General features: G+C 46.7%; 1 protein-coding gene across 13 annotated transcripts in view; it reads right to left on the bottom strand.

Annotated features, from left to right (window-relative positions):
* BMAL1 (basic helix-loop-helix ARNT like 1) overlaps positions 1–24032 on the bottom strand; it is a 102212-nt gene that overhangs the window by 47355 nt on the left and 30825 nt on the right. For 9 of the 13 annotated variants that reach the window (XM_073216230.1, XM_073216229.1, XM_073216228.1 and 6 more), the window contains exon 2: positions 21051–21122. The exons of 3 other annotated variants lie outside the window; for them this stretch is intronic. The gene's annotated coding sequence lies outside the window, so the exon portion shown is untranslated. Of the gene's footprint in view, positions 1–8934; positions 9043–21050; positions 21123–24032 lie in introns of all 13 variants that reach the window. One more of the 13 variants, XM_073216231.1, reaches the window with a different exon arrangement.

Below are 24032 nucleotides of genomic sequence, written 5' to 3'. Positions count from 1 at the left end.
GGGTTTGCGTGTCTCCTGGGCCAAGCGTGACCGCTGCTGCCCCTTTCCACTGGACATTCTACCACTCTGGTAACAAGCAAGGGCTGCTGGGGACAGGGCAAGGCCAGGAGCAGGAAGCAAGGGAGAGGGGAGGATCTGCTCCCTGAGAACTGATTCAGAGGGACATCCAGGAGGTATCCTCCGTCAGGAAATACTATTACCTTCGTAAACTGTAACAATGAAAAATATTTGTATAACTAGAGCATATTTTAGCAACAAAAATATTATTAGGCTGTATTGAAACTACAGTATAAATCCAAGAAAAAATATAAAATTCTCAAACTAAAGCTCATCAGCTATTTTGCAAGTATTTCCTCTGCATTGTTACTGCTAATTTAGATTTTCTCGAATCTGAAAACTCAAAAGCAGGTAAGTGGCTAGAGGTACCAAGAGATTAAGAAAAAAAAATCATGGAGATGGCCCTGGAGACAGTCCATGTACTGATCTCATACTTTGCCACCTGGAAACACCTGGCAACACGCTTGAGAACTACTGTCCAGGGCGGCTAGGAACTTGCTGGGCAGGAAGACAGACCATCTCTTCTCAATAACCCGAAGGCTGCAACCTGAGTAACTCCGGCTCCCAGGCTGCTGGGTCTGCTGCGGCCCTGGTCCGTCTCCCACCTTGCCAACTTCCTCCGCAGGGTAGGCTCCTGTCCCAGCACATTCTGTTGGCTGGCTGGCTGGAGCTGTCTCCCACTCTTCTTCCGCCCCTGTAATCTCTCCTCTCCTGCTCTGTGCTGACTGCTACCGCCTTAACTTAGCCCCAGGTTGGCCCCCCTGGCCTGCTCACATCTGCTAAAATCACTGGCCTCCAGCATTGCCAAGAGGAGACTCTTCCAGGAGCTTTCGTAGTCCACCCTGCCTCATAGAGGCTTCTCTGGCTCCCTCTGCTCCCCACGCAGCCTCAGAAAGGGAGCTGGCACCCAGAGCCCACCCTGGCCCAGGCACTGTGCAGGGCATCGGCCCAGGGCTGAAAGAGGCAGGCTCCTGCTCATGGGCCAGCTCGAGTCTGTTGATACTGGAGTGCAGCACAAAGAAGGATCCTGAGGGTCTGAAAAGAGACCTCATGACCAGTTCCTACTCCCCTACCTGGGACCGGAGGACCGGGCGGGCATGCTTGTGTCCCTGGCCTGGGCCCCAGTCCTCACTCCCTTTGGAGATGCCATGAAATCTCAATGATCTGCATCCCCAGCTCCTCCAAAAATGCAGCATTTCCATTTGCCGGCACAACCTCCGCACCATACTTTCCCTCCCAGTGCTCAGCAAATGGGCTTTTTCAAAGAGAAACTTCATGGCATCTATAAAGCTTCTTCCCCAGTTGGGTCAGGGAGCAACCAGTTGTACCTCTGCCTTGGGCCAAATACACGGACTCCACAACTCGCCCCTCTCCCCATCTCCCTCGCTCAGTGAGCCCGTTGGTTGTACACATATAACTTGGTTTATGCATGTGGTGATCATTTGACTATCTTAATGTCTGTCTGCCTGAGACTGTGAACCCTGAAAGGCAGAAATCAGACCTGTTTAATTCAGTGGCCCTATTCTTGGCACAGCAGACCGCTGTCAGAGAAAAGCAGAGAGATGGCAGCCCCAGCCCAGCACTGCAGGATGTGCCACGGGGTCCTGGGCAAGTCACGCTCCTCTCTGGGCCCCAGCTTCTCCCCTACAGTAAGATGTGCTTGGTCATTAGGGCCTCTGAAGTCTCATCAGGCTCTAACTCACTAAGAGAACACAGGCCAAAAAGCACTGGATTCGTGTTTTTTTATGACTATGTGGGTAATAATCACACTGAGCTGGGCTCAGTGATATCCCACAGTACAGCTCCTCTGAGCGGCATGGATCCTCCGTCGCACTGAGCAGAAAACCTTGAAGTGGATATTTGGTGCAACGGGATGCCTGCTTGTGTAGCTAAGTATAAGGGACAATGAAGACTGATTTTTATCTTCCTCTGAGAACATAAGTACACTCTTCTATATTTATACCTTCCATCTCCTAATTTAGACAGTGCATAACTTTTTCTGATCAGTACCCACTTGCCAATAATTTCACTCCACATCTAAATGAAGAAAAGGAGTCATATAAGTTCACAGATTGAATGGATGGTTGATTTACAAAGCCCTTAAAATGTGGCTGCAAGCCGATGCTGGCAACCCCATAATTAGATATGGCATGCTCTGCGATGATGTATTTTTTAACTGTTTTTTAATAACTCAGTTCTCCTTCTGGGATGAGGGGAAAAATGGTATCTGTTAAAAATAAATCGAGATTTAGTGGCTTTTCAGCCTTCTGCTGCTTGTTGTTCACAATTTTCTATAAATAAAAGAAGCCCTGCCCTATAGTGCACTATAAACACCCACAGACACTCAGAGCCAAATTCTTCCAATTATGACCCTGTGCCAGTTGCCAAGCTACTGCAAGGACCTACTTGAAAGGCAGCCATCTAGGCCATTTCCTGATTCAGCTGCCCTGTAGCAAGGAATCAAGGCCTGCATGCTGCTTTGGCATTGTATCTATCCAAAATAATTGCTTCATTTTCTTGAAATTAAGCCCTTTCCTTGTGATCAAATTACAGTTCAGAGGTAAGTAAAAAACTAACCAACTGTCCACCCATCCGTCTGCCTAGAACACGTGTGTATTTAAGATCCTGGGCTGTCATATGTTGGACTCAAGTCAGGCAGCAGAAATGCATTCACAACAGTGCCTTGAATGGCACTGAACAAATCAAGGTCAAATGAAAGTAGGTCAGCTGTGAATGTGACAGGTGAGTCAGAGGCAGCCTGCCCTTGTGCGCAGCAGCGTCTCCCTCACTAATTGGTTTGGGTTACAGTTGCCCCATGCAGCAGGCACAAATGACCACTTAAAAATCCATACTATACCCTGAGAGAGGTGATATGGCAGGCCTCGGGTGTTGGTCTGATGGCTCTGTGGTTCAAATGCCAATGCACAAGTCATGATTGCACCGCTGCCCAGCTTTCGTGTGCCCTCAACAAGCTCTTAAAAGACAGCATTCAGAGAATCAGGAGATTGCAGTGTGCCACAGTCTAACTGAGAGAGAAACCACTTCCACCTCCTTAGAAACCACAACACTCAAAGCAGCAGTGGAGCAAAATGGGCTCAGCCTGGAAATGAATCCCCCACCCTCACAATACATAGGCTCCTCATTCACTGTCAGCTCAGTTGGGAGAAGCAACGGCCGGTGCTTGCCAAGAGGTCTTCAGAGCACCCTGCAATGCGTCTCCCGGCCCCAGGAGCTCAGACTCAGCATGGGGAACCAACTAGTGAACAAGTGCCACCAAAAAGAGAGTATGTGCTGAGGTCAGATTTTCCCAAGCTCAAAAGCAGGACCTGATATACTAAGAGGGGCAGAATTGTTCAAAGCAAAAGCATCTTGGGGAACTTGGGACCACGCGCCACAGATCAGCACGTCTCTTCAGAGACGTAACCTCTGGCCATCCAACCTGAAGTGCCCTTTAATGACTCACATACCACCTGTGAGTTCTAGTTTCTGAAGTGATTTTGTCTCTTTGTATCTCCTTCATTTAGCACATGAGCATCATGAGAGCAGAGATCCCCTCTGTATTGTTCTCGAGTGTTTCCAGAGCAACTAGAACAGTGACTGGCTCGTAGTAGGTGTGCAATGAATATTTATTACTCATCACTACTGTGAGTGAACGAGCCCATGCCAACCTCCGGAAGAACACTCTACGTGTCAATCGCCCTCAGTCCTCACAGCAAAGTCAGGAGATGAAATCATTCTCTCTCCCATACAATGAAAAAAATCAAGGCTCAGAGAGGGTGCATGTTTTTCCCAGGGCTGCACATCTAACGAGTTGATGGAGCAGGAAGTTGCGGAGCCAGGCGTGAAGAGTTCTAAACCTGGTTATGAAGTGAGCATCTGTTGCTTTTATAATTGAGAAAAGGCAAAGGAAGAAACTTTAGAGGAAAACCTACGCATCAGAAAGAGCTTTACATCAAATGATCTAATATATGGTGGGTTCAGTTCCTGTACCTCAAAACCCAGACCCACCTCTATTTGCAGAGGGCACTGGCTCCATAGCCAGAGTGGAAGGAAGGATTCTGGGGCATCCTTTATGGTAGGTTTGTTCCTGTCTTTCTGTGGGGCCCCAAAGGCCAGGCAGTGGGGAGGAGCTATCAGCAAGGACACCCGTGACTCTTGTCGCTGTTAGAAACAGCAGGCTTATTCCATGGCTTGCTGGAAAGCTTCCAAGGAGAGGCTTACAAGCAAGTTGGAAGACTAGGGAGTTAACATGCTTTAAATCTGCCTTTTCCCAAACCCATTACCTTGAAAACCAGAATGGAAAAAGGAAAGAAAGCACCCTTTTAAGATTGAAATTAAAACATTTTTTAAATTGAAAGAGACATTTACCTGAATTTGGTATACTAAACCCTGATGAAACTAAGCTTATACACCTTTATAATCTATATATCACAATAAAGTTCCTATTAGTCTGATATTTTGGGCCAAAAAACCTCTCCAGTCTGTCTGCTAGCTGCAGCTATGGCTTGAATTTATGTGTCAATTAGCAGGTTGGTCTCATCAAAATAGCCGGGTCAGATTTAGCATGTGGATACGCTTCTCAAATATGGGAAAGAAATGAAAATGGCAAATAGTATCTATAAAACAGGTATTCCCAAATGCTGTCAGGATGGCCCGACAACCTTCTAATGCAAACACCCTGCAGAAACAGAAAACCCTTCCTGGTTGTAAATGAGGAGCATCAGGATGATGAAAGAGCGTATAAGCTGACCTTTTGAATGGGACTTTCTCAGCCAGGAGCCCTGGTGTGGGCTTCTGGGAAAACGTCTCATGTAAAATGTTAGGCTTGTGAATATTTGTCATGTGTGTTTTTCTGGAGAGAGGCTCCATAAATTTCATCAGATTCCCAAAGCAATCTGTGACCACACAATACAGGGACACCCACCAGCCTTTTCTGCTGCTGCTCCTGTTTTCTTTGGGCAAGTCTGCTGACATAAACTAGATGGGGAGCCCCCTGGCTTTCATAGTGGACAAGTGACACTGACAATCAGGGAAAAATCACACTCTTGCCTAAATAGTCGAGCTACTGGGGACAGTCCAGTCAATGGTAAAAAGAGGTCATTGGCTGGGAGGCACCCAGGAACTAACAGGTGAGCCTTAGCTTGAGCCCACTGCCCAGATAGGAACAAATGACCCCCCTGGAGAAAACCAAGACAGCAAAGCTAGGCACCAGGAAATCTTAGGCAAGACGACCTCAGGAGCAACAGTGTGGACAGGGAAAAGAACATGGGCTTTGGAGCCACACAGGGCTGTGTTCAAATCTGGGCTGATACAAGCCATGAGGCCTTGGGCTGGGGATGATAATGGCGATGACAACAGTATCTGTGATGAACTATTATTTCCTGACAGCACATAGTCTAGTGTATAGGAAGCAAGTACTTATTTATGTATAAAATAACATGTTATTTCACTTCATTTTCACAGCAACCTATGGACCCTCTCTATATTATCTCCATTTTCTAGATCTGGAAAAAGAAGGTTAAAGAGATTAATAGGATGCCCAAGGTCTACAATTCAACCCACTCTGTTTGGCTTTATAAAACAAACCCAGGTTTGTTGGACTCTTCACCTGACCCATGCTCTTAACCAATGAGCCCCACGGTACTGCCAAGCCTCAGTTTCCTCATCTGTAAGAAGGATAATAAAATTCACCTCTGCACGGTGGTAAGGATTAGACAGAAGTGTGTGAAGTGCTTAACACAGTACCTGGCATAGAGAAAGCTCTATAGTGTAGCTACTGAAGTTATTCCTATGACATCTGGACCTTTAGAAGAGAGAGGGAGGCATGGGAGGTGGGCATCTGGCAATGCAGATGCTATAGCATTTCACCTCACAGGACTCAACAAACAGGATGAGGAACTTTGGACCAAGACTTACAAGCCTGGGATGGCTCACTCTTGGTTAAGAACAGCGAAGGGACACCTTAGCAAGATGGGCAAGAATGCAGTTACTCAGGGATGAAAACCTTTTCGTCAAAACTTGGAGAGGATGGGGGATTTTTGGAGGAAGGAATAAATCAAGTTCAAGAAGAAAATTCTCAAGAGGCAGTACCAAACAGCATGGCTCTGCCTGGGCTGGGAATGTGTGCCCACTGCATAGGAACAAGAGTTCCTATGCATGTTGGTGGTAGGACAGAGGCTGAACCCCCAAGTTATCGGTAAACCCTCCTGGAACTTGGGTAGAGTCTAGGCATTCTAAAAGAGGAGTATTTGGTGGAGCAAGTCTCTTTGGAGTTAAATTAGGAGAAATGTACCCATTGTAAGAAAGACTCGGTGACTTAGTCAGCTTGTGGTGTGTAAGATCCAGAGACCTGTCTGCAGGAAGAAAAATCTGATTCAGTGATGCCACTGCCAATGCTCTTAGAGTGAACTGGGGAGTTGACAGAGCAACAGATTCATTCCCCAAAGAGCCAACAGCCTTGCAGAGGACGTGCAGCCCAGGGCTGACATTCACCTGGAGGGAAAGCACCATGCCTTACCCTAGACAGCTCATCCCTTCCTGTTCTTATAAAGGCATCACCACACCAAGTTATCCCGATAGGCACCAAATATACTGCAAGGTCTTCCATCCTGTCATTGGTCCCCTCTTCTCTGTTCCCACAGCTCTACACCGGGCTCGGCATCAATTCCGGGACCATTTTAACTGCCTCTAACTAGTTCTGCGGCTTCCTCCTACAGTCCAGCCCCCACACTGCCACCAGCTGGCTTTCTAAAATAAAACTGCTGACCACGTCACTCACCTTCTGAAAGATGTCTACTAGATTTGCACTGCCTACAGAATTAACAACAAAGTCTTAACTTGCATTCATTCATTCATTTTTTTCATCACCAATCTCATGTGTGAGATCACCTACTGTGTGCCAGGCCGTTTTAGGCCCAGGAGATAGAGTGGTACATAAAACAGGTAAGACAAGAATCCATCCTCCCGAACTTACACTCGAGTGGGGCAAGACAAACAATAAAGAAGACAAATAAATATACCACATAAAGTTGGGTAGTAATGAGTACTAATGAAGAAAAATAAAACAGGGTAAAAAGGGGTCAGGTAGGACAGGGCTTTTTAGATAGGTGAAAGGCCACTTAAACAGAGCTTTTTGGGTAGGTGAAAAAACCACTCAAATGGAGACCAGGATGGAGTGAAGGTGAGCCAGGCAAGGATGTCAGGGAAAAGTGCTCCAGGCAGAGAACAGCAAGTGCAAAGGCCCTGAGGCAAGAAAGAGGAACAGCAAGAAAGACACATTAGCTGGAATGGAGTGAACAAAACAGAGTGCTAAGAGATGAGACGAGATAAGTAGGAGGGTCTGACTGTCCATGGTAAGGAGTTTAGATTCTATTCAAAGGATGCTAGGAAGCCATCAGGGAGTTTTGAGCAGGAGGAGTGAAACAATCATATTTACTTTTGAAAGGCCACTCTGTGTGGGAGACTGGTAGTAGTGGGGTCAGAGTGGCAGCATGGAGGCCTGAGAGATGGGGGCCATCTGGATGAGGGTAGAGAGATGTGGGAACTTTCAAGATGTACTCTGATAGGACAGCTGTCAAGTACTGCAAACAGATGGTGAGGACAGGGAAGAAGCCAGATCAGAGATGATGCCTAGATCTTGGGGCCTGGGAAACCAGGTAAAGGGTGGTGCCATATAATATAGGAGAGACTGGAGAGGAGCAGTTAAAAGAAAAAAAAATCAAGACTTGGTGTAGTTATGTTGGATCTGGGATGCCAAATAAGCATCCAAGTGTGGGTGCCGAGTGGGTATTTGAGCTGGGGGCTCCAGAGAAAGATCCAGGGTCATCAATGTACAGATAACCACCAGGCCATAGCAGCTTAGGTCCTCCACCCCTTGACCCCAGCTCTGGGGTGACACACACCCCAGTGTCACCTTCCCCAGGACTCTGGCCTCCACCCTGCAGCTCCTCCTACCTGGAATGTTGGGCCTGGACTTCTGCAGTGTAGATTCCTACTCATGTCTTATATCTACGACTTCCTCAAGTCACCTCCTGTCTGTGGAGCCCTCCCAGGAGGGAGCCACTTGGTCCACTCTCCTCCTGAGGTACCCTATTACATGTCTTGGTGACAGCACAAGCCCTTGTGTCACCAACTGTCTATCTGCACCTTTCCTCCCTGTGAGCTCCTGGGAGGCAGTGACTACAAGTCTATTCCTCTGCACCCCACTTCCTAACATGAGGCCTGGGCATGGCAAACATTTGCTAAATGAATGGAGTTCTCATCTCTCCAAAGAGGCACCTAAGAAACCATATACATGCAAACTGACTCATGCTGCAGCTGCTGTCTGCAAGGGGCAAAAATAAGGCGCTGTCACCAAAGCACTAATAAAGCTCAATGGGGTAGAATGATACCTTCCTCTGAGGAGTCTGTTAACACAAAAGAGCCTCAAGAAATCTAAGAGTTGACTATCTCAGGGTATTGCGAGGTATAATGAATGCTGTACCTGAGGAAGGTGTTGTGGGTTTTGCTGCGGAGTCCAAACCCAAACAGCGAGTCCACAACCAAATCTCGTAGGAGTTGGAGACAGGGAAAAAGAAACCAACCTTGTTTACATGCACTCTTTAATCCTGAGAGTGAGGATGGAAGCAGGTCCTGTTTGTCCTCCTTTACAGATGCGGAAAATGAGTGTCGAAGAGGTAGGTAATTTGTCCAAGGTCAGAGAGCTGGGAAATACTGGAGCCAAGATTCACACTCAGATCTTCCTGAAGCCCTTCCAGCAAGCTCTACAGCCTCACCCCATCTTATGAGATCATATGGTGGGCAGGATCCTTAGGAACCCCCTGAGCCCCAGACTACAACATGGAGGAAACATAGTTCTGGAGAAGGGCTGTGATTTACCTGCTGTTACTGAGGAGTTACCAGCAGAACTGAAGTTGGAATCTATGTCTCTGATCTCCAGGCCAGGTTCACAGGGCATTCATTACAAATGAACTTGGTCAGATACTCCTTAAAGAGCAGAGATAAAACAAAAAATAGTTTACAAGTAAGTGGAGAAATAAAAGCCAGAAGAATAGGAAACTGTCTTTCCTCAATTAGTATCACTGCATGATTTGGGGACCCCATTTAAAAAATTATATATTTTTTATTGAAGTATAATTGATATACAATATTGGTTGAAAGTATATAACACAGTGATTTGACAGTCATCTACATGATTGAATGCTCACCCCAAAAGTATAGTTACTACCTGTCAACATAGAAAGATATTACAGCATTATTGACTATATTCTCTATGCTGTACATTCATCTTGGGGACCCCACTAATAGGTGGGAAGCTAGGAGAGAAAAGAGGAAAATGGCCACCACTCTGAGTAAGTTACAAAAACAGCAGTATGAATGGAACTGACCACTGTGTGGCAGCTTTCTCATTTGTTCAGACAAATGTTTGCTGCCCACCTACTGTGTGTAAGACCCTGAGTAAGGCAGCAGAAGTCCCTGAGTAAGGCAGCAGAAAAAGGAAAAGAACCCTAGAGTTGAACTGCGGCTTCCTAGCTTGCGTAATATTCAGTATGTTAATCTCAGTTTCCTCATCTAAAAAAGAATTAAGGGTTTGTTTCACAAAGTTGTTCTGTGTACTAAATGGGAAGGAACATGCCCCTGGTACATAGGAGACATGCAGTAAACATCAACTAGCTGGCAGGTTGTTCACTGAAGAGAAAGCAAAAGAACTTACTGTAGAAAAAAGGAATGGAAAAAATAATAGTTAAACCAAAGGTCTTGTAAAGACTTAGCAGAGTGAAGTGGCATTATTCTCTGAGGGTTAACTAAGGCACAATGAAATTCTTTAAGAAACTTTCAGTGGCTGAGTATCTTGAGGAAAGGTGGGGAGTAGGAGAGGCAGAATGATAGGAAAAAGGACATGGAAAAGAGAGGATGAGTTTGAATATATTGGTGTATTGGTCTAAAAGTCAAGAGAAGTTAAAATATATATATATAAAAAAACAATGTAACTTTATCACTAATGGATAGAGTTGCCTATTAATTATGTATGGCCTTATTTTCTCTGTCAAGCTTCTATTCAACCCTCAATACCCTACTTGCTTGATGACTTCTTCCATCCACCCCATCTGGAGGTTAATTGATCTCTCTTCTATCAACTGATTCTATGACAAATTACATGATCTCTGCTTATTGGGCTCTCCTACCAAATAGTGAGCTCCTGCGAGTACATGTTGTTTAAGCTCATGTGGTAGTCTTCCCCTGGCCCTAGGATCCCTAGCTAGCAGCCACCAGTTTGGAGTACCCCCAGAGGAGAACCTTCTCTCTACAGCAGGAAAATGAGAGAGAACTCACATTTATAAAGAGTCTTCTCTGTGCTGAACATCTGTGAGACACTTTTCAAATCTTAATTCATGTATTCATCAAATGCTCCTATGAAAGAATTATTATCCTTCTTTTGTAGAAGGGGACACTGGGCTCAGGGAGGTGAGCTCAAGAACCAAAGGTCCACACTGATAATAAAAGTACTGCGGGCAGGATTTGAACCCAGGTCTTTCCGACTGCAGATCCCTGTTTTCATTAGATCAGGCAAACCACCCTGTGTGGGTCTAATAAAGCTGAAGGCACCTTAGATGGATAAGTGGTCTGGGCATCAAATCTACCTGCAGGTTCACACAAGAGGTTAGTGCTAAGGAGCTCTGGCCAATATGGAATCACCTGTTAGCAAAAGCCAGACACCAGATCAGAGATGCAGAGAGGAGGTCTCTGGAGAAGAGAGAATTCAAAATTTCACATGCAGTTAATAGTTAATAGTGGGTAAGACTGTTAACTCCCATCTCCTGAGACCCGTCCTTTGTAAGGAGAAGATAAAGTCTGTATCAGCAGTTCTCACCCACATGTGGTCAGTTAAGGCCCCTGGTCAAGAACTCACAAATCCTTCCCAAATGCTAAGGAAACATTTGAGAACATGTGGACAAATGTGACTACAGTAAGTCTGGGAATGTCACCTCCTGTGCCTCTCTCCACCCCCAGCTCAGTAAAGGAACTTCTTCCATGGTGTGCCATAGGCCAAAAGCTATGTCTCCACCTCTCAAGGGTCTAATTCCACCACATCAGTGTCAGAAGTCTTGTGTCTGGTGTGCTGTCCCTTATCAGCTGTGTAACACTCAATAAACCAGAACTTTCTTGAGCCTAAGCATCTCCAGATGTAAAGAGTGGGGAGTAGGAATGCCTGCTTCACAGGGAGGTCCTAGGGGTACTATGAGAAAATACACACAGGAAGCACCTGTCCGTGTAAAATGGCATTCAGATGGAAGGTGAGGGTACTGCACTACATCGCCTGCCATCTCTCCCTGCTCAAGTCTCTTGGGCCTAAGGCCTGGCGCTCTCCATGTAAATGCCGACCCAGCCCTCGGTGGAAGGACAAGGCAGTCCTGCTAAAGCCATGAAAAAGGAAGCCAGGATTTGCTGTTATTTTCCCAAAGGCTATCTGACACAACTGAGATCCTTAGGTAAGTACTTAATAATTAAATTTGTCACAATATTTGGGGACATTTTTGCCACCTTACAGGATGATAACCATTACTAAGATCAAGGCATGAAAATAATTTAACTAAATCTATAGACTTATGTATTTTGAATGCTTTTCTAAGACAAATGGATTGCTTTTATGTCATATTTGTCAGTTTTGAAAGTTTTCCTTCTCTTACTCACTTTAAAGCAAAAGCTAGATAGTGGAACCATGACCTCTTGGGAGGAGTGTGAATTGGTACAACCTTTCTGGGGGGCAATTAGGCAACTGGATTCAAATTTTAAATGGCTAACTGTTTAAGCCAAAAGTCCCCCCCCTTCCAGGTAGGTACACCACAGAAAATGCCATGCAGAAGCTGACAGGTGTGTGTAACAACTTCCACGGCAGAGGGGCTGCAATGGCAGAAGATCAGAAACAACCGAGCATCTACCAACACAGGAATGATTAAATAAACTTAAAATCCATGCAGACCATGGAGTACAATGGTCCAGAGTGATATGGTACATTTATCTCTACCTATCAACTTGAAAAGACAGCCATAATAATTGACAGTCAGCTATAAAAAGGAAAGCTGCAGAACAGTATGTAGAGAGAGATTCCATTTTTACAAAACTAAAGTAGAAATGGGTGTGTTGAGGGTGAGGACAAAGGAGGTAGGGGTTGGGGCGACACAAGCAAATGGGAAAGTCCAGCACTGCACCCACAAGTCTCCACAGTGCCTGCTTGGGGAAGGCTGGGAGTGGAGGGGCACCGAAGACTCTCGTCCTTTATGTTAAGGCACTTCAGTGTTGTCTGAATTTGTTACAAGTGTATACTCTTTCACGATGACAAAAACAAAAACTAGATTTTGAAAGCTCATAGAATAATAATTTTAAAAATTTCACTGTTTGCAAAGACTCCCCTAAAGTAACGACCATGGGAAGCAACACCTGCTCTCCCAGCTCTGTGTGGCCCCCAGTCCTGTGTGGACTTCACTGCCCGGAGGCGGTGTGGCCTCACCAGGAAGACTCCAGATGGGGATGGTCTCCAGCACCGAGAGTCTCCAACTCCTCACCTATTTCATAAAGATTCTGCCAAATTATGATTTCAATGAGAAGCCTCATAGAAAGGACTCAGTGTCTTTAGTTGCTCAAATTTACAACATTATAAATTACTAAATTAAAGCAGTTTACTTGTTTTCAACCTCCCTTAAATAGGGGCAATCAGAATTTATATCCTACATTAGCCAACATTTTATGCTGACTTCTAAGTCCTGCTGAAGACTTAAAAATCATCAATCAGGAAATCCCATGGGGAGGGGAGAAGGTGACTCTGCTAAACCCAAAAGAGTGTAAATAAAACATTAGAGCAACTTGGATTATCATAAAAATGACAACACAGCGAATGAAGTGATTTTCCTATCTAGGGTCAAAGTTGCTAATAAAAATAAATTGAAGCACAGAGTCTAAGACGTGTTGGTTACTTCTAGCAGAGACTACAGATTCAATTACCTATAAGCCATGGAAAGGGGCAGCAGCTGGGCGGGCCCAGCAGACTGGAGAAACAAGCCCGGGTAAGAGGGGCCACCACTTTTCAGCACTTCCAGGAGGGAAGATGGACCCAGTGCTGGCAGACCTTGGATTTTTCATGAAGAGCTGGAAATCCAGATTTCTAGACAATGTCTACCAACTTTTAAATGTTAGCCATTAATTACAGAGTTTTAAAACATTGTGAGTGCTGAACAAAATACCTCTGTGAACCAGATACAACCAGTGAATAGAGAGGTTTCAACCACTGCCTTAAAGTATCTACCTTTTCTTCAATGGGTAATTTTTGCTCAATTTCATTTTTAGAAGGAGGGAAGGAGGCAGGGAAATGGTATGGAATGGAGATAAACACAAGATAGTCAAACAGCTGATATTAAGAAAATATTTCTAGCATACGTGAGGAAACAAGGGTAGTTGTCTATAACAAATTGTCAATAGACTGTTTAAATTTATTCAGCTCTCCGAGGCACAAACCTCAGAGACTGAGAATTGCTCAAGTCCAAAGCAAATTCCCATAATTTGCTGTTAGTGAACCTATGAGAACCTACTACACTACTTGTGCTACATGTTTATCATAAGAAATCTGAAAGAATAACAGCAACCACGGAAATGCTCTTCTATGCCAGGCGCCGTCGGGCATTTGGCACCCGGGATCACCAATGTGGGTCACACAGCCTCTGGGCATGATTCCAGGAAGAGCCTGTCTGATAAAACCTTCCTCCAAAAAAAAATCTCGAATAAAGATCTTAGACGTAACATCATAATTGTGCTCATTTTGTCCAAAGCCAAAACAATTAAACAGATATATTTGTGCTGATCATAATACCTGCACATGCGTGGCAGCTTTTCTTACATCTTGCTTACTTGCTCCTCACAGCCTTTAACTGTGCATTTTAGACTTTGCATCTTGTCCAAAGTCTTCTCACAGTTATAAGTAACAATGTGACTTTAAAAACAGCAGCAATGATAACAGATATGTGGAGTTTCCTACCTGCCAGGGACAGAGCTGAGTACACTTCCACCCCGCCCTCACAAGGACCACACGAAGGCTCTTTGCTCACCACCGCATTTGACAGGTAAGGAACCCTAGAGTTGGGGTGGGTGGTTTCAATCACAGCACAGTAGGCACAACACTGACACTGTGAAGCACATGTGCTTCCAGGGCCTGACACTCGTATGCCAGGGCCCTTTAAAGGTTGCAGCTCCGGAGGCCACCTGCGTTTTGAGCCAATCTCAGTGTGCCACCGCCAAACGTCTCCTGTTGCTCTTCCCCCATGCTCACTTTCCCCACATGGTCAGAAGCCTTCCCCCCGCCCCCAGTTTCCCTCCCCAAAGAACCAAGATGAATCACTGGGAGCTCAGCCAGCTGGGCCCTAGAGGACCCTGGAGGCTTGGTGAGGGGCCCTGGGGAACAGGCTTCTCTGTGGACAGCCTAAGCAGAGCAGCCCAGGCCCCTGCCCAGCCTGGAGTCTAGATGGGGCTCTCACATCACTGCTGTCCGAATGAAGTCTAGGAGAGGGTCCGACACTCAGAACCCTCTGAGATGGTCACCAAGGTACCCAAGTAGGGGATGGGAAGAAGGGCAGGTACCTTCAGCTTGGGAGAGGAGAAAATATTTATTTAGCCAACAGCTACGAAATATCTATTTTTCAAAGACCCATATTAGACCCCTGAGAGAGGCAGACAGAGTCTCTGATGTGCACATGGAAAGCAGCGTGCAAGAACGCCTCCGCACGCACTGGCGCACACGCACCACGCTGCCTCAGGCCGCGGCTATGCTTGACCCCAAACCTCTGCACACTCCGCAGCCCTTTCTGTCCAAGGTATTGCCCTGCCACCGAGAGCACGCCAGGGCTGGTACTGAGGGTCTCCGTGAGGTTGAGGAGGGGAGGCACACAGGCCGCAAGGACCCGTGGTGTCACAGCCATCCTCAGAGTGTGCAGCTCCAGAAGAGCAGGGGAAAGGCACTGGCTCTGTCCGAGGCCAGAAAGGGGTCCACTTCCTCACAAAAGGATGAGGAGAGGCTGGCAAGTGGAGAAAAGAACAAGGGGAGTGGGCAGAGGGACAGCCCCTGCCAGGGCACAGAGGCTTTCTCAGCACAGCTGGTTCCGACAAGAAACAGCAGGTATGGGCACGGGCTCTGGCGTGGGGGGCCCCAATGGAGCCCCTCTGTGCCCACGGCCCAGACGCCTGTGATGTGAGGGGCAAGGAGAGATGGTAGGCGAGTAGCTGTGTTGGTAGCTGGCCGTGCTGAGCACCTACCTAACGGTCAGGCTCCTGCGGTCCTGGGGCTTGGGGGTGCTGCCCAGGCGGGGAACAAGCACTCATTAACCTGTAACCACACAAACACATGTGAAGGGCCTCTGTGGTGAGTGCTGCCCATGAGCCGAAGGGAGGGCTGCTTGAACGCAGCACAGAGATCTGTGAGCACAGAAAGGATAAGGGCGCGAACCCCGTCAGGCACCTGGGGGTAAACGCTGCCCGCTTGTCCTCTGGTGATCTGGGCCTCAGTTTCCTCGAATGGTACCTTTGAGGTAATAAGATAACACTTACCTCAGCCAACACCTACTGAGGCCCTAATACTAAGTGGTTACCTACCAAACACTTGGACAATACTTGCCACAGGGTGAGAAATCAACAATCGTATATCAATGAATGATAATTAATGGTAATGGTGATGATAAGACATAGGCTTCTTAACAGGGGGCTGAGGGAAGGCTTCCCAAGAAAAGGCAAGTCAGCTGAGATCTAAAAGGAAAAAAGGCTGAATTGGGCAAACCAGAAGCAAAATGCATTCCGTGCCAGGGAATGGCTCACGGAAAGTCCCTGAAGAGGAAAGGGGCATCCTAAGTGTTTCCAGGCAAGGAAAGCAGTTCCGAGTGCCTGCTTGAGCACCCTGGTCAGCAGGATGCCTCTGTGTTGAGAAAGGCCACTTCTTCAAGGAAGCCTTCCCAGATTACTGTGAGTCCCCAAACAGGAGCTCTCTGTCGGCAGTTTCGCAGCTCTGTGCAGGACTGGGAAGTGAAGATGCAACAGGCATCATCAGGCTGAAGGCCCCCAATAAAAACGTGGGAATGCATGGGCTACCACCTAGGTGCAGTGTGCCAGCTCCCCTGGGGAACATCCCTAGGGTCAGAGCCTCTTCCTATTTGCTACTCCTCAGTATTCACTGAGGACTTTACAAGGCCCCCCAGTGAAGATAAGGGTGCCCTGGAGTCCCTCCACACAGGACCAGTAACTATCTTCATTCCCCAGCCAGAAATGCATTCTTAGTGTGACTATGGGGGGAAGCTGTCAGCAGTTAGCAAGAATCACTGTTTTAGCTAATTTAGGAAATGTGGGATTCATCCAGGATGAAGCTGGGTGGAGCTCATTCCTGAGCATTCCTTGATGGATTTTTTTTTTCATTTTGAATTGCTAGGATACTCCATCAACAACAGGACTTTAAAAAATAGAAGTTGCATTCCTGAGGCCTCAGTATGCTGGGAGACACGATAGGCAGCCACAAACCCAAGTCCAGAACAACTTATCGTGTGCTCAACACTGAGAAGAGGGATGGCCCCACCAAACTCAATGGCCAATGAGCCTCCAGTTTCAAATGTATTTGATCACAACAAAAGCCTGCTGTTTGCCTGCACAAACAGACTCCACTACTCTCACTCTTCCAACAAACTCCTCCTGAACCGGCTGCACCAGGCTGGCACCGAGAACCCAGAGGTCGTTCGTGTGTGTGTGTGTGTGTGTGTGTGTGTGTGTGTGTGTGTGTGTGGTCCCCACCCTTAAGGAGCTCAGTTTACTGAGCATAACAGATAGTAAATCAACAGTTATCCTGATAAATGCTTTGGGAGAGAGAAATGCAGGGAGTTCTGGGAGCCAGGAGGAAGGTCATCTCCAGGTCACAGAGGGGAGCAGGGTGGGGAAGGAAGGTGTCCAGAAAAACGGAAACTTGAGCTGAGTTACTGAAATGGGGAGCAGGGCGGGGGGTCATTCCCAGGAGAGCGCTGGTGGAGGCACAGGAGGTGATGGCTGTTGGGAGGCTGGGCTGTGGTTAGAAATATGGGGTAGGGAAAAAGTGAGGAATGTGGCCAAAGGCCAGAGTATAAAGACTGCAGTCCTACTGAAGGGCTTAGGTCTGACTCTGTAAGCAGTGGGGAGCCCTCGGAGAGTTAAGCAGCAGAAAACCACGACAAGATGTGTGAGTTACAAACACCATGCTGATGCAGAGTGTGGGGGTGGGATGAGGGAGACAAACTGGAAGACCAATTAAGAGGCTGTTGAGAAAAACCCAAATGGTGAGTCCTTAATGGAGTAGAGAGGGAGGGGAGGGGGGTGAGCTGACGAGTTAGAAGATGAGCTCCTTCGAATGTGGGAACCCAAGAATACGACAGGAAAGGACAAAGCCAAGGACCATGCACGGTGACCCGCCGAGGTGTGCAGACCCACCCACAGCAACACAGCGAGACTCACTGGGCAGCAGGGGAGGGAGGAGCGGAGGCGCCAGAGGGCAGCAGTAAGAGTAGGGGTGGGGAGGGGCTTCTGGGCTGGATCTGGACACCTGGTGACTTCAGGACAGAGGGCAGCAGGGGCTGAGCTCACCCAAGGAGAACACTGGGGTGGCATGAAAGAGACCAGTATAATCCTTATTGAGCTAAGGACAAAGAAGAGAGAGCTGGCAAAGCAGGCTGTGGAGGTAAGGTGGTAGAGACTGGAAGACAAGCAGAAGGCAGGCCAGGTGGAGAGAGACAGCATGGACTCAGGAGGGGAAGGGAACCCTCGGCCGGCACAGACAGTAGGCCCGGAGAGGGAGCCCTCACTGGTGTGGGCCGTTAGCTGGCTGTCAGTACCACAGCCAAGCAAAAGGATGAAGATGAAGTGTGGACGGCTCAGCCGATGTATCTGTAGTCACCTCAAGGAGCATCCTTATGACAGTATCTCCCCAGAGCCTCCCTGTCTCGCTCCACTCTCAGCAAGGCCTTCCTGACCACTCCCACCAAGTGACCGGGCCAGCACCCCTCACCCTCTCTTGCCTTGGTTCCCTCCGGAGCTTTACCATGCCTGCCCCCCCTTACATTACACGGCCCACACATCCGCTGCCTCACCTGCCGGAACATTGCCTCCTGAGGGCAGAGAACCTGCCCCCCACCACCTCTGTGACAGCATGCCAAGAGCAGTGCCTGGCACACAGAGGTTAGCGGCTTTGTCCCAAGTCACCTGGCTCATTAGAAGCAACAAATACTTAGCAAGCACATACCATGTGTTGGATACCATGCTGAATGCTGGGGGTACAGTGGCAGGCAAGACAAAATGATTCTGTGAATTCTGTGTGTGTGTTGTGAGATGTGTCGTCTGTGTGTGGTAGTGTGAGATTCGGTGTGTGTGTTGGGACCCTGTCCTCAGTGCTTGAAGTTGGAGGAGAGAAGAAGACCAAGTATTTAAACAAAAAGTAGAATATAACTGCCACAGAGTGAGGACTGGGATCTGACTGTCGTGCCTTGTAGTAATACTCCCTTTCCAAGCTCAGGACTGCCAGCTTCTCCAACTCACAGAAGCCTTCACCTGGGGAAACAAAGTAGTTAAGGGTTGTCCTTAGTTCATTCTGGAGATCTCAGGCTTCTTCCATCCTTTCTTAGACTGCTAAGAAGTGGAAACACCCACTACAGGCTCTGACTATTTAACCTGAAGAGTGCAATCTGTCTCTAGTTCTTCTATATAAGCAGGAGGACAAATTCTAGACTCAGGCAGGAGAAAACAGGGAGCAGCAGCATTAGCCACAGGTCAGACAGATCTGGGTTCAAATCCTTGTAACCTTGGGCAGGTTACTCAACCTCTTTATAATTTGATTTCTTTATTGCTGAAGTGAGAACTAATTCCTGTGTCATAGGTTGTTGCAAAGATGAAATAAAATGATACTTACAATGCACTCAGCATGGTACCTAGTACACACTGAGTGCTTAATAAATAGTGGCTCTAAACCAGTTACACCTGTTGCTTTCATTATGAGACCTCTTATTTCTATATTCACACAAACCAAGCCAAAAATGACTTACGTTCAAACCAAAGAACATACATGTGAAATAGGACACAAATTGATATCTAGTTGGATGACTTGAAGAATTACCTCCAATTCCCATACTTGAACAGACCCTACAGTATGAGTTTCATTTCAGTTTCGTGGTCTGCCCTGTTTTTTCTCCAATTTAGACAAATGCAACCACTTCCTCAACAGATCACATCTTGTTTCGTGGCAAGAGTCCAGACATGGGCTGGATTCCACGGTGCAAGTTGTGGCAGAGCTATAAACACCACACCTCAAGAGAGCATAAGAACACAGTTGCAAGCCCAGTGTACACACAAACTCCCGAACACAGCTTGGTTCCAGAGAAGGAAATAAGAACTGGTCACAGCATGTTGTGCCTGCCTCAAAGCTAAAGAAAAGGTTATCTTTTACACACAAATACCAAAATCTTATGTGATACCCTTCTTTTTCCATCCAAACTCTCTATAAGTGGTTTACTTCACTGATGTCTCTGTTTCTTTCTCCCTCGTTTATGTCCAACACCATGCAACCTGGAGCCTCCCAGCCCGGTTCCCCTCTTGTGGCATCACACTCCTCAAGGCCATCTGTCACTAACTTGTCACAGATGCAGCGGCCTTCCTTCACCCTTCTTCCTCGTCTCTGGTGCCCCACCCTCTCCCCTTCCTGGGACTCTCTCCCTTGGCCTCTGGTTCTCTTCCACATTCTTCCTTTCCCAGTGTTACACACATTCCCGACAGCTCAGCCCTCTGCTCACCATGGGGAGAATTTATTTAATCCTATGGCTTCCGTTCTACATCTCCAGACCTAACCTTCTCAGTCCAGGCTTCATGCCTGCACTCCCAGTGTCTACTGGACATTTCCTGTGGATGAACCACTGTCATCTTGAATTCAATGTACCTAAAACCACATGCATTAACAACTCTCCATCTCCAATATCCACAATTTGTCAATGGTGCCATTCTGAACAATGGTAACACTGTGAAAGTTTATCAAGTTGAAACTCTTTATCTTCTTAAGCACCTGTCTTTGAAGTCTAAGAAGACAGTAAATCGTATGGTTCTTCCTTTGCAGTATCTTTTCTCTAGGTTCTTTGCTTCTGTTCAAACCACTGTTCACACATGACTTCATGCCTGAATGGCTGCTGCCTTTGAACAGGCCCCTGCCTCTTCTCCAAATACTGCATGAATGGTCCTAGCACACTGCTTATGGCATTTCACTTCTTTGCCCAAAACAACCTCAATAGCTGCCTACTGCCCTCAGGACAAAGTCCAAGGGCCTAGCCCAGCATTCAGGGTCTAGAAAAGGAGTCTGCAAACTACAGCCCACAGGCCAAATCCTGCCCACCACCTGCCTCTATAAATAAAGCTTTTTGGAACATAACCTCACCCATTCATTTAAATATTATCTATGGCTGCTTTCATGCTACCACAGTGAAGTTGAGCACCTGTGATGGAGACCACATGGCCTGTGAAGCTGAAAATGCTTACCATGAGATCCTTTACTGGAATATGTACTGACCCTGGTCTAGAATAATCAGATGCCAGAAGATCCTGCCAAAGTTCTTGCCAATGACTCCTGGGAATGAAGCTCTTGCTCTTGGGGTCCACTCCAGCCCTGAGCCCACTTCCTTTACCTTTTATACCAAAAAGCTTATTTCACTCCTCCTTGGACTTCTCCTTCAAAACACAGACAAAGCCCAACCTCTCCATACGGCTGGCTGAATCCTAGCTGTTCCTCCCTCTGGCTTCCCTCTGTGCATCCACCACAGAAATCTACAGTGAGATTTCACTTCTCCCACAGATCCTTTCCACCTATGCTGCAGGCTCTCTAGAGGCCAAGCAGTGCCAGTAATAACTACCCTGCCCTTCATTCAAATACCTATCCTCAGTAGCATAATTTGGTAAGAAGGCATCAAACTTACCAATGAAGGCCTAGGATTCCACATTTGAAAAGTTAAGCTTGGGTCCAAAATATGCACTGTAGCCAACACCACCTAAAAGCCAATGAGGTTAGAGTTTAGCTCTAAAAGAGAATATTTAGACATTTTCTTTAAATTTTCAACCCCTCAATAACTTTTCATTCACTGTCCTACCAGGATGCCCATCTCTGCTTCTCTGCCTTGAAAATCCTGCTCATTCTTCAAACCCACTGGACAATCTTTCTCGGAAAGTCCCCCCAGTGTCCAAGGCTAACCATGCACCCCTGCCCCTCCCTTGCCCCTCAGCTCCCATGGAGCTCTGATGACACATCTATGGTAACCCATGGCATATAGGAGCATAACTTCTTATTTAGGAATGGGGGCCTTAGACTGTAGGCTTCTCAAAAAAAGAGACCTGTTAAATTCACTTCTCCCCTTACTTACACACCCTAGAACACTGTAGGCATTTAGATAGTACTCAAAAAATATTTGTAAAATGGGTGGTAAATGCCTACTCAATTCATTAACACATGCCTAAGTATCTAAAATTCCACTAGGCCACAATTTTTACCCTAGAAATGCATGCCTCAATTCCACTGCTTTTAATAAGCAATCATATAACAGGAAGGATTAATGAGATTAATATTCTAAGCTTCTGGGCAGAGAGCCCTCAGAGGCTCCCACAACCTAAGAGACAAGCCCAGCTCCGCAACCAGGTCACCAGGCCTGCACCAACTGGCCCGGCCTGACTGCAGCTTCTGCTGCACGTTCTCCCGTGATGGATCCTACGACCCAGACAGACAGGGCTGACAGAGCCCACTCTGCATTCCCTCTTGCTGCATGTCATCCTCCCCTTCTCTTCATCTTATCTCCTGTAATTGAAATGACATCCGTATCACACATCATATCCCAGACCAAGTTCATGGTGGGGCCAGTAAGATTTTTCCTCTCCATAAAATATACATAACATAAATTATACAATCCTAGCCTTTTTCAAGTTTACAGCTCAGTGGTATTAAGTATATTCATATTGTTGTGCAGCTATCACCACCATCCATCTCCACAGCTCTCTTCATCTGCAAAAGTGAAACTCTCTCCCCATTAAACAATAACTCTACCTTCTCCCTTCCCCCACCCCACCCCGCCCTGGCACCCAGGAAGGTTCTGTGAAATGAATGAATGAATGAATGAATAAAGACATGAATGCCTCTGACCTGAACCCTCCCCACAAAAGCCAGATGTCCCTTTTTGCTAGACTCCCAAATATCTTCACATTTTTCTCAGATTTATTTCAATCAATCTGAAACATTCCCTGTTTTACAAAATTCTTTTCTTCTTCAGGACAGCAACTATGACATATTTGAAAGGGTAAGCTTGGGCCCCAAAACATGCATTTGGCCCGTCCTCCATGCTGCCAGACCCGATGGGCAAGTCACAGTCCTCATTTTACAGCTTTGGTACCAGTGAAGCATTCCCTATTGTCGAACTGCTCTCTTCACCTGTCTTCCAGGATAACACTCTGGGATTCCCACGCACCTCAGTGGCTGCTCTTCCCTTTTCTGGGTCTTCCTTACCCCATCTCTTAAAGTCAGAGTGCCCCATGGCTCTGCCCTTGTTCTCAGCAATTCTCTGTATACCTTTAATCACTCCCTCTGTGATCTCACCTAGTCTCAGAGATTCAAATTTCACATGTAGGCTGACGATGCCCAGGTTTTTCTTTCTCTCCACTCCTGGACCTCTCCTTATAACTCCTGGCTAGTGTGTGTGTGTGTGTGAGAGTGAGTGTGTGTGTGTGTGTGTGTGTGTGTGTGTGTACTGCTGTTTCAAGGAAAATATCAAGTAGACAGGAGCTCTGTGTGAGTTACGTTCAAAGTCTCAAAGTTAACATGTCCCACACAGAACCCTGACCTTCCTCCAGGACCTGCTCCCCCAAGTCTTAACCCATCTCAGTTTAAGACAATGCTCTTCCAGTTGCCCAGGCCAAAAGGTTTAGAGTCACTTTCATCTATTTCTCTCTTACTCCATATCCAATCCTCACTAAACTGGTTTTTACCTTCAAAATATATTCAGAATGTGACCATTTCTCAGCCCCTCCACCATTACCAACATAGATTATTGCAACAGCCTCTGAACTGATGTTCCTGCTTCCCTGCTTCTATCCTCAGTATCATTCCCACCTCCAGCCACAGTCCCTTCCCAGCATGAGGGAATCTGCTACAACCTAAGTCAGATTATATCACTTCTTTGCTTAAAAGCCGTACTAGAAAGAACCATGCCAAAGGAACAAATGTTTCCCAAGTAGACCTGCAGGCCCAGGGGCAGGCTCAGGGAGGAAGGGTCTTCAGACCAGTGTCCTCCCCACACCTACCTGTCTCTCAACTCGCAGTCTGGCTACAACTCCTATTATCTGATTTCTTAAAGAAAGAAAACTTTTTATAAGGAGAAAAATACAACCAGTCAGCTTCTTTTTCTAGTTAGGGTACCACAAAGAGTCAGTGACATCCACATTTCTCAAGAAGCAGTAAGATATGTTGGGTCTGTCACCACTTAATAGCTAGCTTCCAAAGACAAAGCTAGCCTTCCAGAGACTAGTCACTACCCCCTCGGTAGTGGTGCTGGGGAATCCTCCCTACGCCCTCTTCTCCCTGCGTCCCCCCACTGTCATCCAGCCCCTTTTGCCTAACTGTCTCTACACTACCCCTCTCCTCCACCCACTGATGCTGTGGCTGGAGGTGAAGTCCAAATGAAATAACCAAGGACTCCAATCAGAGCTCAGGTCTTATCAGCTCTCTTCAGAACTATAGCAGCATCCTCTTACCTGGTCTTCCCACCTCTAGTCACTTAGATATTTCCAACCACAACCCCGCACAGCATCTGGGATGATTTTAATAAAATGTACATTTGACCAGTCTTCTGCTTAAAATTCTCCAGAGTTCCTACATTGCTATACTATAAATTATTCAAAACCTATTAAAATAAGCCATG

Source organism: Manis javanica, chromosome 11, assembly GCF_040802235.1.
Source record: "Manis javanica isolate MJ-LG chromosome 11, MJ_LKY, whole genome shotgun sequence".
In the NCBI taxonomy this organism is placed as follows: Eukaryota; Metazoa; Chordata; class Mammalia; order Pholidota; family Manidae; genus Manis; species Manis javanica.
Note: the sequence above shows the minus strand (reverse complement) of the source record. Positions and strands in the feature narration are given on the sequence as shown.